At 28.6% G+C, this 12,861-nt stretch overlaps 1 protein-coding gene across 2 annotated transcripts in view; it reads right to left on the reverse strand.

Annotated features, from left to right (window-relative positions):
* Positions 1–12,861, reverse strand: part of LOC107457342 (sodium/potassium-transporting ATPase subunit alpha) — a 103,663-nt gene that overhangs the window by 59,645 nt on the left and 31,157 nt on the right. The window contains exon 1 of one of the 2 annotated variants that reach the window (XM_016075488.4): positions 4,473–5,074. The exons of the other annotated variant lie outside the window; for it this stretch is intronic. The gene's annotated coding sequence lies outside the window, so the exon portion shown is untranslated. Of the gene's footprint in view, positions 1–4,472; positions 5,075–12,861 lie in introns of those variants that run through there. 2 annotated transcript variants of the gene reach the window in all.

Genomic DNA, 12,861 nt, shown 5'->3' on the forward strand with positions numbered 1-12,861 from the left:
CAAATTACTCAAAATGAAAAATACTGAAAATAACCTAAATTTCGGTACCACTAGAAAATATCTTTTTACAAAACGGCATCTCTGTGAAACGTTTGGTACCCATTTGAATAGCACACTTAAATAAAAAAAAAATCGTTTTAAAATATAAAGAATGTGCTTTTTTTTTAAACGGAAAACTAAGTTCAATGCAATGATATGCTGACTAGTTTTCAAAGATGCACCTATATCATCCGTCTCTGATATTCGAAAAGGAACGACGCACGGAACTAATTTCGCAAATAAAAATCTAAGAAAAGTTTGTTATCAAATAAACAATATAATTTTTAAATTTGTTCCAGTGCCTTTTCAAAATATTTAAACGATTTTGAAATAAAATTTTCCAGTGGAAGAGGAGCAAGGAAAAATTCCGATAAGTATAAAATGCTTGGTGCCATACTAATTCTTGTTGTGACTGACACTATAGGTTTTCCATTTATTTTAAGCGCAAAGCTACTCCATTTTTAATTTAAACCCTTCCTACAAACTCTACTTTTCAAGTTTGCATACCAAAAAAAAAAAAAAAAATTGTTAGCCCGTTTTGGTCAGCCACCACAACCAAAACACCGTACTGTTCATACAGTATTGAAGAATATTGTGTTATGGCCGGAAACGGAAGGTAAACAGAAGTCTATAGTCTTCAGAGATATATAATTTTAAAGAATATTTTACAAATTGTATTTAAGTGTCATAGTGCCATACTTAAATATATATATATATTTCTTTTACTACCTTGCATGTTTTTCCAACAAAAGAAAATGCCGATAAGTATAACGACAGCATAGGATTAAAAAAAAGAAAAATGGTAGAGGCAACATATTATTGTAAATATTGTAAAATGGTAACATTGAATGGTCACTGTTTACAAATGAATTTTCATAAAAATAACTTCGATACTTTTGCTATTTTGTCCTACTTCAGCGTGAAGTACTAGAAAATGTAACATAAATGACAAATTTACCTTTCTCTACTTAACATGTAATTTTTTTAAAATATTTTATTTTATTGTTGCATATTTTTTTTGATTAAATAATCGCTAAAAATAATAGCACCACCGTCTGATAACTTAATAACAGATGAATCTACCAATCCAAAAGATACTTGATTACTTATACTTATTGTACTTTAATAGTTAAAAAATAATAATAAAACCGTGCAAAAAATAGAAACATTGCCAGAAAAGTTTTATTTCATTGAACGAAGTTTTAAACAGTTCGATATGAGACTTCCAGGAAGATAACTCCCCCCCCCTCGCTTAAAACTAATCATGAATAGCACGCAAATCGAGAATCATTTTTAGACCACATAGACAAAATAAAAAAAGGGAAAAAATGGAAGCTAAGTTATTCATTTTAATGACTTTATTCCACATATATTCTCAGCCTTAATCATACTCCTGTTACGATGGCATGTTATAAATCACATACTAAGCACTACCACTCTATGTTAAAAAGAAAAAATACCGCAAATTATTTTTTTCACATTTTATTCTCGTTAAAATAGCATTACGTAAATATTTTTATTTTTTTCACGAACGTTTCAGAAGAAATTCAAGATGAGACTTTATAGTTTATGAAGACCCAATATCGGACTGAGCGATCGTCTGGCGGGTCAATATGCTCCGACCAAATGATGATACGCACAGGGATGCTCGTTGCATTTAAATCAGTTGATTAATATCATTGTAGAGCAGATTTTACACTCCACTGTAGAAGAAAAGAAGTTTTTCGCGAAACAGTTATCTCTGCATTATAGCGAACAAAAACAAAGGAGAAAAAAATAAAATATTTGTCCTCAAGTCATTTATTAGGTTATCCTATCTTTTAATTCACATAAAAAATATCACTTTCTTACGTGCACTAAAATTGGGTCACACTTATACTACCAAAAAGTTTTCTAGAAAAAAGGAATAGAATAAAATTGTTAATTTCTTCAAAAATTATAAATTCTGTCTAAATAATTAAGAAATGCTGAAAAAGGAAAATAACAGGAAAAGAGTGAAAGTTTATGTAAAAAATTATGTATCTATAAATATTGTAAAGTTGCAAAAAGATCTTAGTTTTGCCCCTTAATAAGTTTCCCTAATTCAAAGTTTTAATATCTAATTTAAAATAAATACTAAAACTTAAGCTACTCAAAATCACCTTTTTGGTAAATATGTAATATGTGACACATTCAGTGATTTTTTTTAACTGTTTCAAATCTCGATTTTTAATGAAATTGGAATTGCTTCCCGGTGGTATTTATTTGAATTGAAATTATTGCATGAATGCATATATACATTGCATTCATAATACATTGCATGTTTTTCTTAACCATTTTAAATTACAATTATATTCTGGATGAAATTGGATTTGTTTTCACAGCAGTACTTAGTCTATTAACAAGTATTGTGATTAAATATTTATTTTGCACATTTACGATTTCAGAAAACTGGATTTCCTAACTTCAGAAAACAGCCTATACTTTAAACATGTTCAATAGATGTTTGCGTGTCGTAGTTGTCATAAATAACTACAAAAACAGAGGACACACAAAAGCAAGATAAAAAGATATTAATCGCAATAAGTTTTATGGATGAACAAAATCGTAAATGTTTACGATTTGTATTTGACTATCGCTTAGTTTTGAACACTTTTGTTGGAAATTTATGATCAGTTTAGTTTATTCTAGTTTTTTTTAGTCTAAAATATTTCATAAATTGAAAAAAAAAATTCAGAAATAAAATCAACAATTCTTTGTTATTTGATTTGAAATATAATAACGTTTATTTTCTGTTCCACATACGCTTAAAAACGCAATTGTTTTTAAAAAAGCAGAAACAGTCAATATAAAGTAAAAAAATATGAATTCAAAGTTTTAACTTTTCAAATTAATTTAAGTTTTAAGTATTCAGACACATTTCACAATTTTCAAACACCCTAATAATTGAAATTTTTAAGCGTGGTAGAATGAATTTTATTTTTTTTGTTGCAATTTTGGGAATTAAGAAGAAAAAAAAACTTTTCATACACTCTGAAATGTTTCAAAAGGAAGTTATTAAAAAGTATTTTTTTCATTACAATGGTAATTACTGCTTCTTAAAAATAAACGCTAAGTTTAAAATTGAAATAACAATAAGTTATGGCAGTTTTGTGTAATCACTTCATATTAAACAAAAATTGCTCAAACAAAAATAACTACACACGTATGAAAAAGATTTTAGTCTGTCATTAAAACAAAATATCATATAAAAGGAGTTAATAAAATTTCAAGAGAAATATAAAGAAAAACGTTTTTAGTTATATTTTTCCTTGAAAGTGAACAAAATTAAACTTCCAGTGCGTCTTACATAGGCAATTTTTTTTTTCAAACACTTATTACGCGAGATATATTTATGGTTATGTAAAGTTACGTATTAACAAGGGTTGAGTATTGTTGGAAAACTAATTATGTGAAGATCAGGCTTAGTAAAAATATTGTTACAGATTTTATAAAATTACAAATTCAAAACAGGAAAATACACTAAACCAATGTTAGAAAAATTGTTAAAGCTCGCTAAATAAAATAATTTTAAAATGTCTAAACTAATTTTACAAAAATACAACTTTACAGCTACCCGCAATAAAATTCTTTTAGTAAAATTCTTTTTGAAAAAAAAAATCTATCTTCAAATTCTGATTTCGAACACATAAATAAGAATAAACACATTTTTACAGATTTATTCGATCATAAAAAAATTTTGGCGCTTCTTTAATTCGCGAACGAAAAGAATGCAACGCGATGAAGGGCCACCTGCAAACATACAAAAGATTTTTGAAGGTGAAAACGGATCTATAGCACATACTGCAGTGCCAAAATTTCTCGTGTACTAGTATCCCAAGCGATCCCAAATGCGAAATCGCCGTTCCAGGGGAAGATATAGGAGGAAATTAACAGAGTCTGCCTATATAATTACTTTTTCCACACCTTTTTTTTTAAAAAAAATAATAAATTAAATGAAATAAAACGGAAAAAAAAGGCTTAAGCACTATTTGGAAATTTGTTATTTGAGTAAGAAAATAAAACTAAACATTAACATTTCATTCAGATACGCCTCGTATTTTCGCTGTTACATATCAATATATATTTTTTTGTAGCAGAATTGAACGAAAAATCTTGCTTTGTAAGAAAACGTCGATATACATTTGGCGAGAGCTTCGATCAATACACAAGGACAGAAATAGAAAATCACGCGTGTCCTACATACTTATTTTACTAAAATGGAAAATTTTGGAATTTTACGAGAAATTTTCCTGGCATCTTCGATCAACAAATAAATCGATGTTTCTGTGCCGAAAGTGGATTTGACCCAAATAAATGTAGTATGCAAGTTTGTACTAGGGATATGGGAAGGGCAAATCCTGTTACATGTTAATTTTCAATAATAATACGAATGAAATAAAAAGAATACTCACACTTTTGATCGACAGGCAAGGCAAACATGCAAATCCTACGTGTAGCAAACTCTCCTGCAAGCTGAACCAACAGCTCTCACCCGTGAAGAGTGATGAATCCGCGAGACTTCTATCACTCTCGCTCCCAGAAGAATCTCTCAATTTTTCCCTCCCTTCACCCGCAAAATCCCCATTCTGTCGAACTTATTGCGCATGCTTCACAGCCGACTCAACGGCTTACTAAATATCGAAAGATCGGTTTAAAATTAATTGCTTATTCTTCTCTCTGCCTAGGTATGATTTCTTGCAGTAGAGGGGAGGGCGGAAATGGAATATGAATTGGTATCGTACATCAGAAAATTCTGTGTATTTTAAGAATTCATTTGACTAGTCTGAAGGTGACTGAAATCATAAATGAAAAGTTGATTTTTTAAACTTTTCTCCCCTTCCAAGGTTTTTCTTTCGTCCTAAAGCGAGATATCGATTTCCAACCGCTGTACTGTATTTTCCGTTCCTCGAATTAACGAATGGTACGGTTTATTAAGGGTTATAAATAATTCCCGATTGGAATTAGGTTAAAACGAATAAAGCTGCAGATTTGAGTCAGTAGCAATAGCAAATTTCGTTAGAAAGGAAAGACTTATCGATCATATAATTATGCGAACAACCATTTTTTTTTTTTTAATTTTTGCGACACACTTTCTGAGATTGATTTTTGCTATATATATATATATATATATATATATATATATATATATATATATATATATATATATATATATATATATATATATATATATATAATAATAATAAATGTTGAGAATATGTAGAAAATAATAAAAAATAAAAACGTAGAGAAAATATAGAAAATAATAAAATAGAAAACAATGAAAGGAAGAGGAAAAAAATATGAAAATAAAATATTTTTAAAAAATTTTATTTAAAAAAAAAGTTATTAAGCTGGAAAACGAAATAATGAAAAGATATAATCTCGTCATTAGCTCTCACGATTATAAAAAATAATTGAAATCAAACAAAAAATAGAAATAAAAAAAAATTAAAAAAATTTATATATATATATATATATATATATATATATATATATATATATATATATATATATATATATATATATATATATATATATATATATATATATATATATATATATATATATATATATATATATATATATATATATATATATATATATATATATATATATATATATAGATAGATAGATAGATAGATATCTTTTTTTTAGTGGAACACTAGTTTGAGGATTGCATATAAATAACAAATCTAGCTTGATAACAACAGGAATAAATTATTAAATAAAAAAAACATAATCTCGTAATTACTAATATGATCTTCTAAAAATTGGCTAATATTTGTTGATAAAAAGCATCTCTTTCTTGCGTTAATAATGAAGCGAATCATTACAAATAAATCATAGTTCTGAAGTACTATTTAACCCACGTAACTTAATAACATAATTAAAACAAAAGTATAAAACAGTTTTATTATACGAAGTGTTCGCCTTTAATCTCTCATTTAACCCAATTTATAGCTTAGAATGTTTCAGTTTTTTGTAGGCAACGAGGGAAAAAAATTTCCATCAGAAAATTTCTAAAAGTATACGTTTAAGTGATCCTGTTTATGACTACTCACTCGCTCGATATTTCAGTCTAATGTTGCCAAAGTGTAAACGAAAATTCATCTTTATTTTAAACAAGCTACATGCATATACATTACATTTTTATGTAATACAGAGTGGCCAAATAGTCCCTTGAATCCTCCAATACAATCATCATCATCATCTGCTATTAAGCAAGAAGACATTATCTTTTTATTATCTTTTGCAGTTTTCCTCACTTTCAGCTCATTATCCCAGGGTTTCGCGCTTTTCAATGTCATTTCTACTAAATTTATCAATTTAGATAATATTTCAAACATTTCCATGTTCTTAAATAGTCAGATTTTTATAAAATCGCAAGCCTGTTTAATGTATACAAACAACTGGTACAGACTGATGTTTTTTAACTAGTAAAAGTTATAAATTATTTGGGCATATGGATTTTTAAATTAGTTTTGAAAAGAAACTAACTTTTTTTTCTTCATTTCATTCAAAATAATGAATTGTGATGATAAATAAATTTTAATTTTTTTTTTCTCTTTCGAATAAAAATATCTATTAATTTGATCAGCTGACTCAATATATTTTTTACTTCAAAGCTTTACCAATTCATTAGAATTCGAATAGAAAATGTTTATTGTTTTTCATCGATTGTTATATTGCAATATTGCTTTTTTTATTGTCTGAAATTTATGCACCGTGCAAAACAAAACCTTATATGGAGATTGTCATGGAAACAATGATCCATTCGTTACCTCATCAATGTGTTCCCCGGAATGAAAATTTTAAATTCCTTTAAGAGAATTTAAACAATAGTTCGTTTAAAAAGGACGCTTTCATACATTCATTTCAAGAAACGGCTGAAACAGAATATATTTAAAAGTTTATTATAAATAAACGATTTAATAACAATGATTTCTCTTGGATTAAGAGGGCTGCACAGTCGAAAAACGTTCGAAACAACTCGACTCGAAGTGGTTAGGTCCTATAGGTTATAAGAATAAACTTAGTTTTTGACAAAGTTTTATCTAGACAACTGTTCAAAATTTGTACTAGAACAAAAATAGGCCACACAGGAATAGTGTGACAATTATTTAAATGATCATCAATTTAATGAATCAAATTCGAATGTTTTTGAAGCTATGTTTGACTGGAAATTATTGAAACTTTTAAAAATTTATGCTAATTTATAAATTATTAATAAATAATATTTTAATTTACAAATTCTGAAACTGAATGTTAAGAACACAGAAACAGAAAATAGACCACAAATGAATAGTGTGACAATTATTTGAGAGATCATCAATTTAATGTATCACATTCGAATGTTTTTGACGCTATGTTTGACTGGAAATTATTGAAACTTTTTAAAAATTTATGTTAATTTATAAATTATTAATAAGAAATATTTTAATTTACAAATTCTGAAATAGAATGTACTAAAGTAGGTTGCTAGGTTAATTTTTTTAAAAAAAAGATGTAAATAAATCTAATTGTATCATTTGGAATAGTTTTCTAGTTTAAGAATATTCACGATGGAAAATTTCATTGTCATTAGACATTAAGATATCTATAGCTCCTTTCTCATAATGCACAATTTTTGTAATTTTCTTCTTCAACTGTTATGCAATAATACAAAAAGTAATTTTAAATGCCTTTTTAATCTAACAGAACATGAAAAGTAGAAATATATTTAATTTGATCTTGGCATTTACCTAGTATCAATATTTTTATTTTATTTTATGACCGTCATTGATTTATATCCGTTATCGTTGATTTATGTTATATTATATCGTTGATTTATAACCGCCAACCCCATTTTTGAGTTTACAACTACCTATGTTCAACTCCGTAGCCTTGTAATTTTGAACCCAATCCCGATAACAAGAGAACTCCTGGATCAAGTATTGGGGGAAATGTGCCTTGCTGGAGGACTTTTTGTTGGAACTAACTCGCATTAGCCTTTCGTGGAAAGGAAAACCACAAAAACCTCCTACGATTAGTCTGACGGGAAGGGGACTCTAACTCATGATCCATCTACTACTGAGGATATTTTACATTAGTACTGTGATTGGTGCGAACCGAGTGTGGAATTCCTATCAAGCAGATGTCGCTAGGATTTCAAACCGGGTCACCTTATTGGGAGGCGAGTGCTCTATCCCCTCAACCACCACGGCTCTAGAAACAATATTTTATTTTATAACCGTCGTTGAGCAGCCGACCCAATTTTATAGATTTACGGCTACTAATGTTCAGCTTCGTAGCTTTGTAGTTTTGAACCCAATCCCGAAGACAAGGAAACTCCTGGATCGAGCATTAGGAGAAATTTGCCTTCGTGGAGGACTTTTTGATGGAGCCAATCCGCATTTGAGTCACATTGAGAGGAAGACCACGAGAACCTCTCACGGTTAGCCTGACTGCAAGGGGACTCTAACCCATGATCCGTCTACCACTGAGGATATTTCACGTCAGCACTGTGGTCGGTGCAAGCCGGATGTGGAATTCATATCGACTGGGATTCGAACCCGGTTCACCTTATTGGAAGGCGAACCCCTGATCCATCTCCTGAGCCATCGCGGCTCCTAGTAACAGTATTAACACTTTCGTGGGAAATTTTAATTGAGCCAGAGTCGGAGCAGAGCTCTGAGGAAAGTACCAGCTCTTAACAGGACGCTATACCGCTGGAAAAAACAGCTCATGATAAATTTTTTTTCCAACTATATTAGTCATTTAAAATTAAATCACGAAAAAAAAAATGATTTCAGATAAACAAAGAGTTTCAAATGCTAAAAATGATTTTTTTTTTATCAATTTAGAAAATTGTTAAACAAATTACGAAAGGAATAGTCACAGAGAAGGAAAGTAATCCTGTCTCAACTTGATATTTTGAAAAATAAACTTTCAATATTTAAAAACTTCATAGTTTGTTTTCTACTTATCTGAACTCATTTTTTCTCTATAATTTTAAAATAGTTGAAAGAGAATTTGCATTGAAGTGTTTCTCCCTCAGTACTGCGTCCTTTTCAAGAAACAGAATTGCCTCAGATCAGTGGGAAAAATAGAAAACTTAATAACTTTTGATCTAAAGATCGGGTTGTCGTGTACCGAGATCTAATCTTTATCGTATTTAGGGCTAAACCTAAATATGTTATATGTGCAGAAGATACAAAATCCTACTTTCTCTAATAAACATCCAAATATAGTCTTTGCCACCATCAGGAAAGTTCAGAAAAGCGGCTCCGACAGTTTGGGCGCGGTTTGACATTAATTAAATTTTTTTTTTTACTATGAAAAAAGTAGAATTTTGAAATTATCGTTCCTCAAGAGATATTTGTTTGATTTTTTTTTCAAATTTTATTTAAATCAAAATAAATTTTAGCTCAAATTTTGTAATTTGTTTTTTAAACTTACATAATAAACACGATAGTAAACTTACGATAATAAACGTCCCTAATTAATCCGCAATAATTGAAAAAAGTCTTTGACCAAAATTAAAGTAAAGTGATACAAAATAATAAATGATTCTAAATTGTTTTCTTTTTTTACATAGTCATTGTCATTGGATAAGCGAGTTTTATAATTGCGTTTTTGATTCGCTTGATTAGTTACGGAGTTAAAGCGAGATAAGCGAGAAGGTGACAACATTGTGGAACTCTCTTAACTAAACTAGTGGAACAGTATTTCGTAAGAGTGCGGCTTTTCGTCATGTTTTGAGGGTCAGAATTATAAATCCGTGAAAAAACAGCATGTTTATTCAAAAAAAGAACGTTTTTTTTTTTGCATGGTTTTGTAACTTAATATACCATTGATACTAATTAACTAGCATGTTAAAGGTGAGTGCCACGACATATTGAGATGGTGTCTAAAAGTCTAAATACTGATTTAGGAATAAAAAAAGAGCTCTTTTTTTTCTTTTTTTTTAAATTTTGCGCAATGTGTATCAAATCAATACATCAGCCTATGGGGCACGCCCCCTCCAAAGGTAGGGGAATAAAATATTATTATACATAAAATATTATTATATACAAATTAAAAGAAAATAAATTAAAAGTTTCATAATTTCAAATAAAAAATGAAAATTCAAATCCTAATGCAAAAATGAAAATTCAAATCGCCTGAAGGAAAAAAAGTTTTTTTTCTTTTTCTTTTTTTTTTTTTTTTTTTGGTAACAGTTTAAACGTCTATTTCAGGGCCCGCGATAAGCATTCGCCACCTCGCCAAATACGATAAAATCGTAAATTTTGCGAATAAAATTGTGTTTTTGGCGAAAGTATTGGCGAATGCTTTTTTTCCACTGGAAAGAAATATATATATTAAAAAAAAATTTCAGATTTGTATTTGGCTAAGACTTTTAATAATTGGAGAATACTTTTGATATTTGGCTAATTTACTGGCTAATAATTTGAAATCCTTAGCGCCGGCCCTTCATTTAACGCATCGTATGGTTATAAGAAGGTATTTTTATTTATCCTAATAATGACTCTCGCATAGAAATTTCACCTTTTTTTTAAAAAAAAATTTGACCCACAGGAAAGAACGAATGCTGTCTTAGGGAAGTCTTCCTTTTATTTTTTCTAATACTAATCGAAATGTTATTTTGTCAATGGATAACAATTTAACAGTTGTGTATAATTTAGAAACGTAACGGGTTCCTGACTAAATTTTTATTTCACGTGAATTTTCATTTCACGGTTATTACACGGGTACCGGATAGGCGGACCCGGTTTCTGGTGCTTTGGGTCCTGGCCAATTTTACTTGGTAACACTCATTAATGTTCGACACAACCATATTCAGAGTTAAAATAACTTTAACAAATTTGTTTGTTAAAGGTGTCTGCTCATAATAAGGACATGCAAATATAATACTTAAACTATTTTAACTACATTTACGATAGTTAAATCAATAAAAAATAAAAAAAATAGGGAACTGCATTGATATTCATTTATAGTTATTCAAAGTCAACGGCAGAAAAATACGATACGCGTGAACTACTTTCATACTAAGTTTGCACTCAGCAAATGATTAAATTTTTTATCATTTGACTTAGCATTTTATGGAAGGACAACAGTTGCAAACAAACCATAAATATTTTCTGACATTGATTATTCTTATTCTATAACTAATTTACACATCATTAATGCTTAGTTTCCTAGTAAATAAAATAGCATGTTAAAATCAAACTAAATGCTTAATAAAAAATGAAAAAAAAAATTTTTTGAAAGTAGTTTTTTTTTTTTTTTTAACTTAAACCAACAAAAAATCTCATATAAGAAAATTTTATTAATTTTTTTTTCATTATAAATTGGTTTCCGTTTATATTGAAAAGAAGCATATACAAATAAAATTGGAAATCGAGTACTAATTTTTTACTAGAAGGCCTGTTTCTCCCTCCTCAATTAAAAAAATTAATAAATTAGTAATAAAATTATAAAATTAAATAAATAAGTTTTAACCATTCTGGTTAAGGTTCTATTTCCAACTGGCTGCTAACTTGTGGAAGGTATTCGAGTAGCTCAAATATCCGCTAACATTGCTGAAAAAATTGCTCTTTGCTTGATCTAAATTTTTGAAGATTCGAAATTACATTTATAAAATCGTAATATATCATAATAAAATTCGCAATTTCAGGGGTCTGTCCAGGCCGAATTTACTTCCGTTTAGCGGTACCTTCACAAATTCAATTTTAGGTAAAACGGTAGTTTCACAAATTCAACTTTAGGAAAAACGGTAGTTTCACAAAATGCTTTTTCTTAAAACTTTATTTTTGTATCCCTTAAGAGACAATAAATCTATATTTTTACCATGTTTTTGTATTGATTTTTTAATATAATTTTTAATTTTTCACAAATTATGTCTAAATTTTCACAAAATAGGTACCTTTCAGAAAAACCTAGACAGACCCCTGACTTTATAATCGTAATATATAATGAAAATCGTAAGCATAATTGCTTTATGAATTGGTCTCAAGATAAAATTTCTCACCGAGTATCGATAAGATTGTACTAAGGTAAATCTCATTGTCAATAAATTGCGTTATCGGGTAATTAAAATTAGTTAAAACATTAACACATTAGTTAAAACATAATTATGTAAATAAAAGGAAATGGATGGATGAATAAATGACCCGATCGGGCACCCGGAATCTGCCGGGTAATAAATTAAAATTTAATCGGGAACTCGTGACCAGCCACTTGACAAATAAAAATTTTGCCGGGTACCCAGAACTAGCAAGATTTTAAGACCCGGTACATATCTAGTACAAATATGCGTCATGGATATGTTATGAATAACAAATCAAAAAGAACTTCCAAATTTCTGAAAATTGTTCTCAGATTTATTTCATAATTTTATTATAAGTGTAGATTAGATAATAAATTTAAAAAAAGTTCAATTCGAAACTACTACAAAAGTAAAAGTACAAGAGAGAAAACGTGAGAAAGTTCATAACTCTCCACAGATCACAATTTTTCTTTTGAAGTACATCGCTATTATATTTAATCTGATTAATATGACAGCTCGAATATTTTTTATCCGCTCACTGTATCCAACCAACCCATAAACTCTTATCTCAGTTTTCTCAGAATCAATATTTTGAGATTCTTTAAAATCGGTATATACTTAAATTATGATAAGTTTATTTGATTAAAGTAAAAAATTAAGAAGTCGTGTTATATTTGCAAGTTTAAATAAAAATATTTATTTAAAAAATAAAAAAAAATTTCAAGTTTCAAAAAATCTATCTATAATATTTGTTCTATCACGAGAGTATGCAC

Source organism: Parasteatoda tepidariorum, chromosome 3 (assembly GCF_982258835.1).
Source record: "Parasteatoda tepidariorum strain Cologne lab strain chromosome 3, Ptep-v5.0, whole genome shotgun sequence".
Lineage (NCBI taxonomy): Eukaryota > Metazoa > Arthropoda > Arachnida > Araneae > Theridiidae > Parasteatoda > Parasteatoda tepidariorum.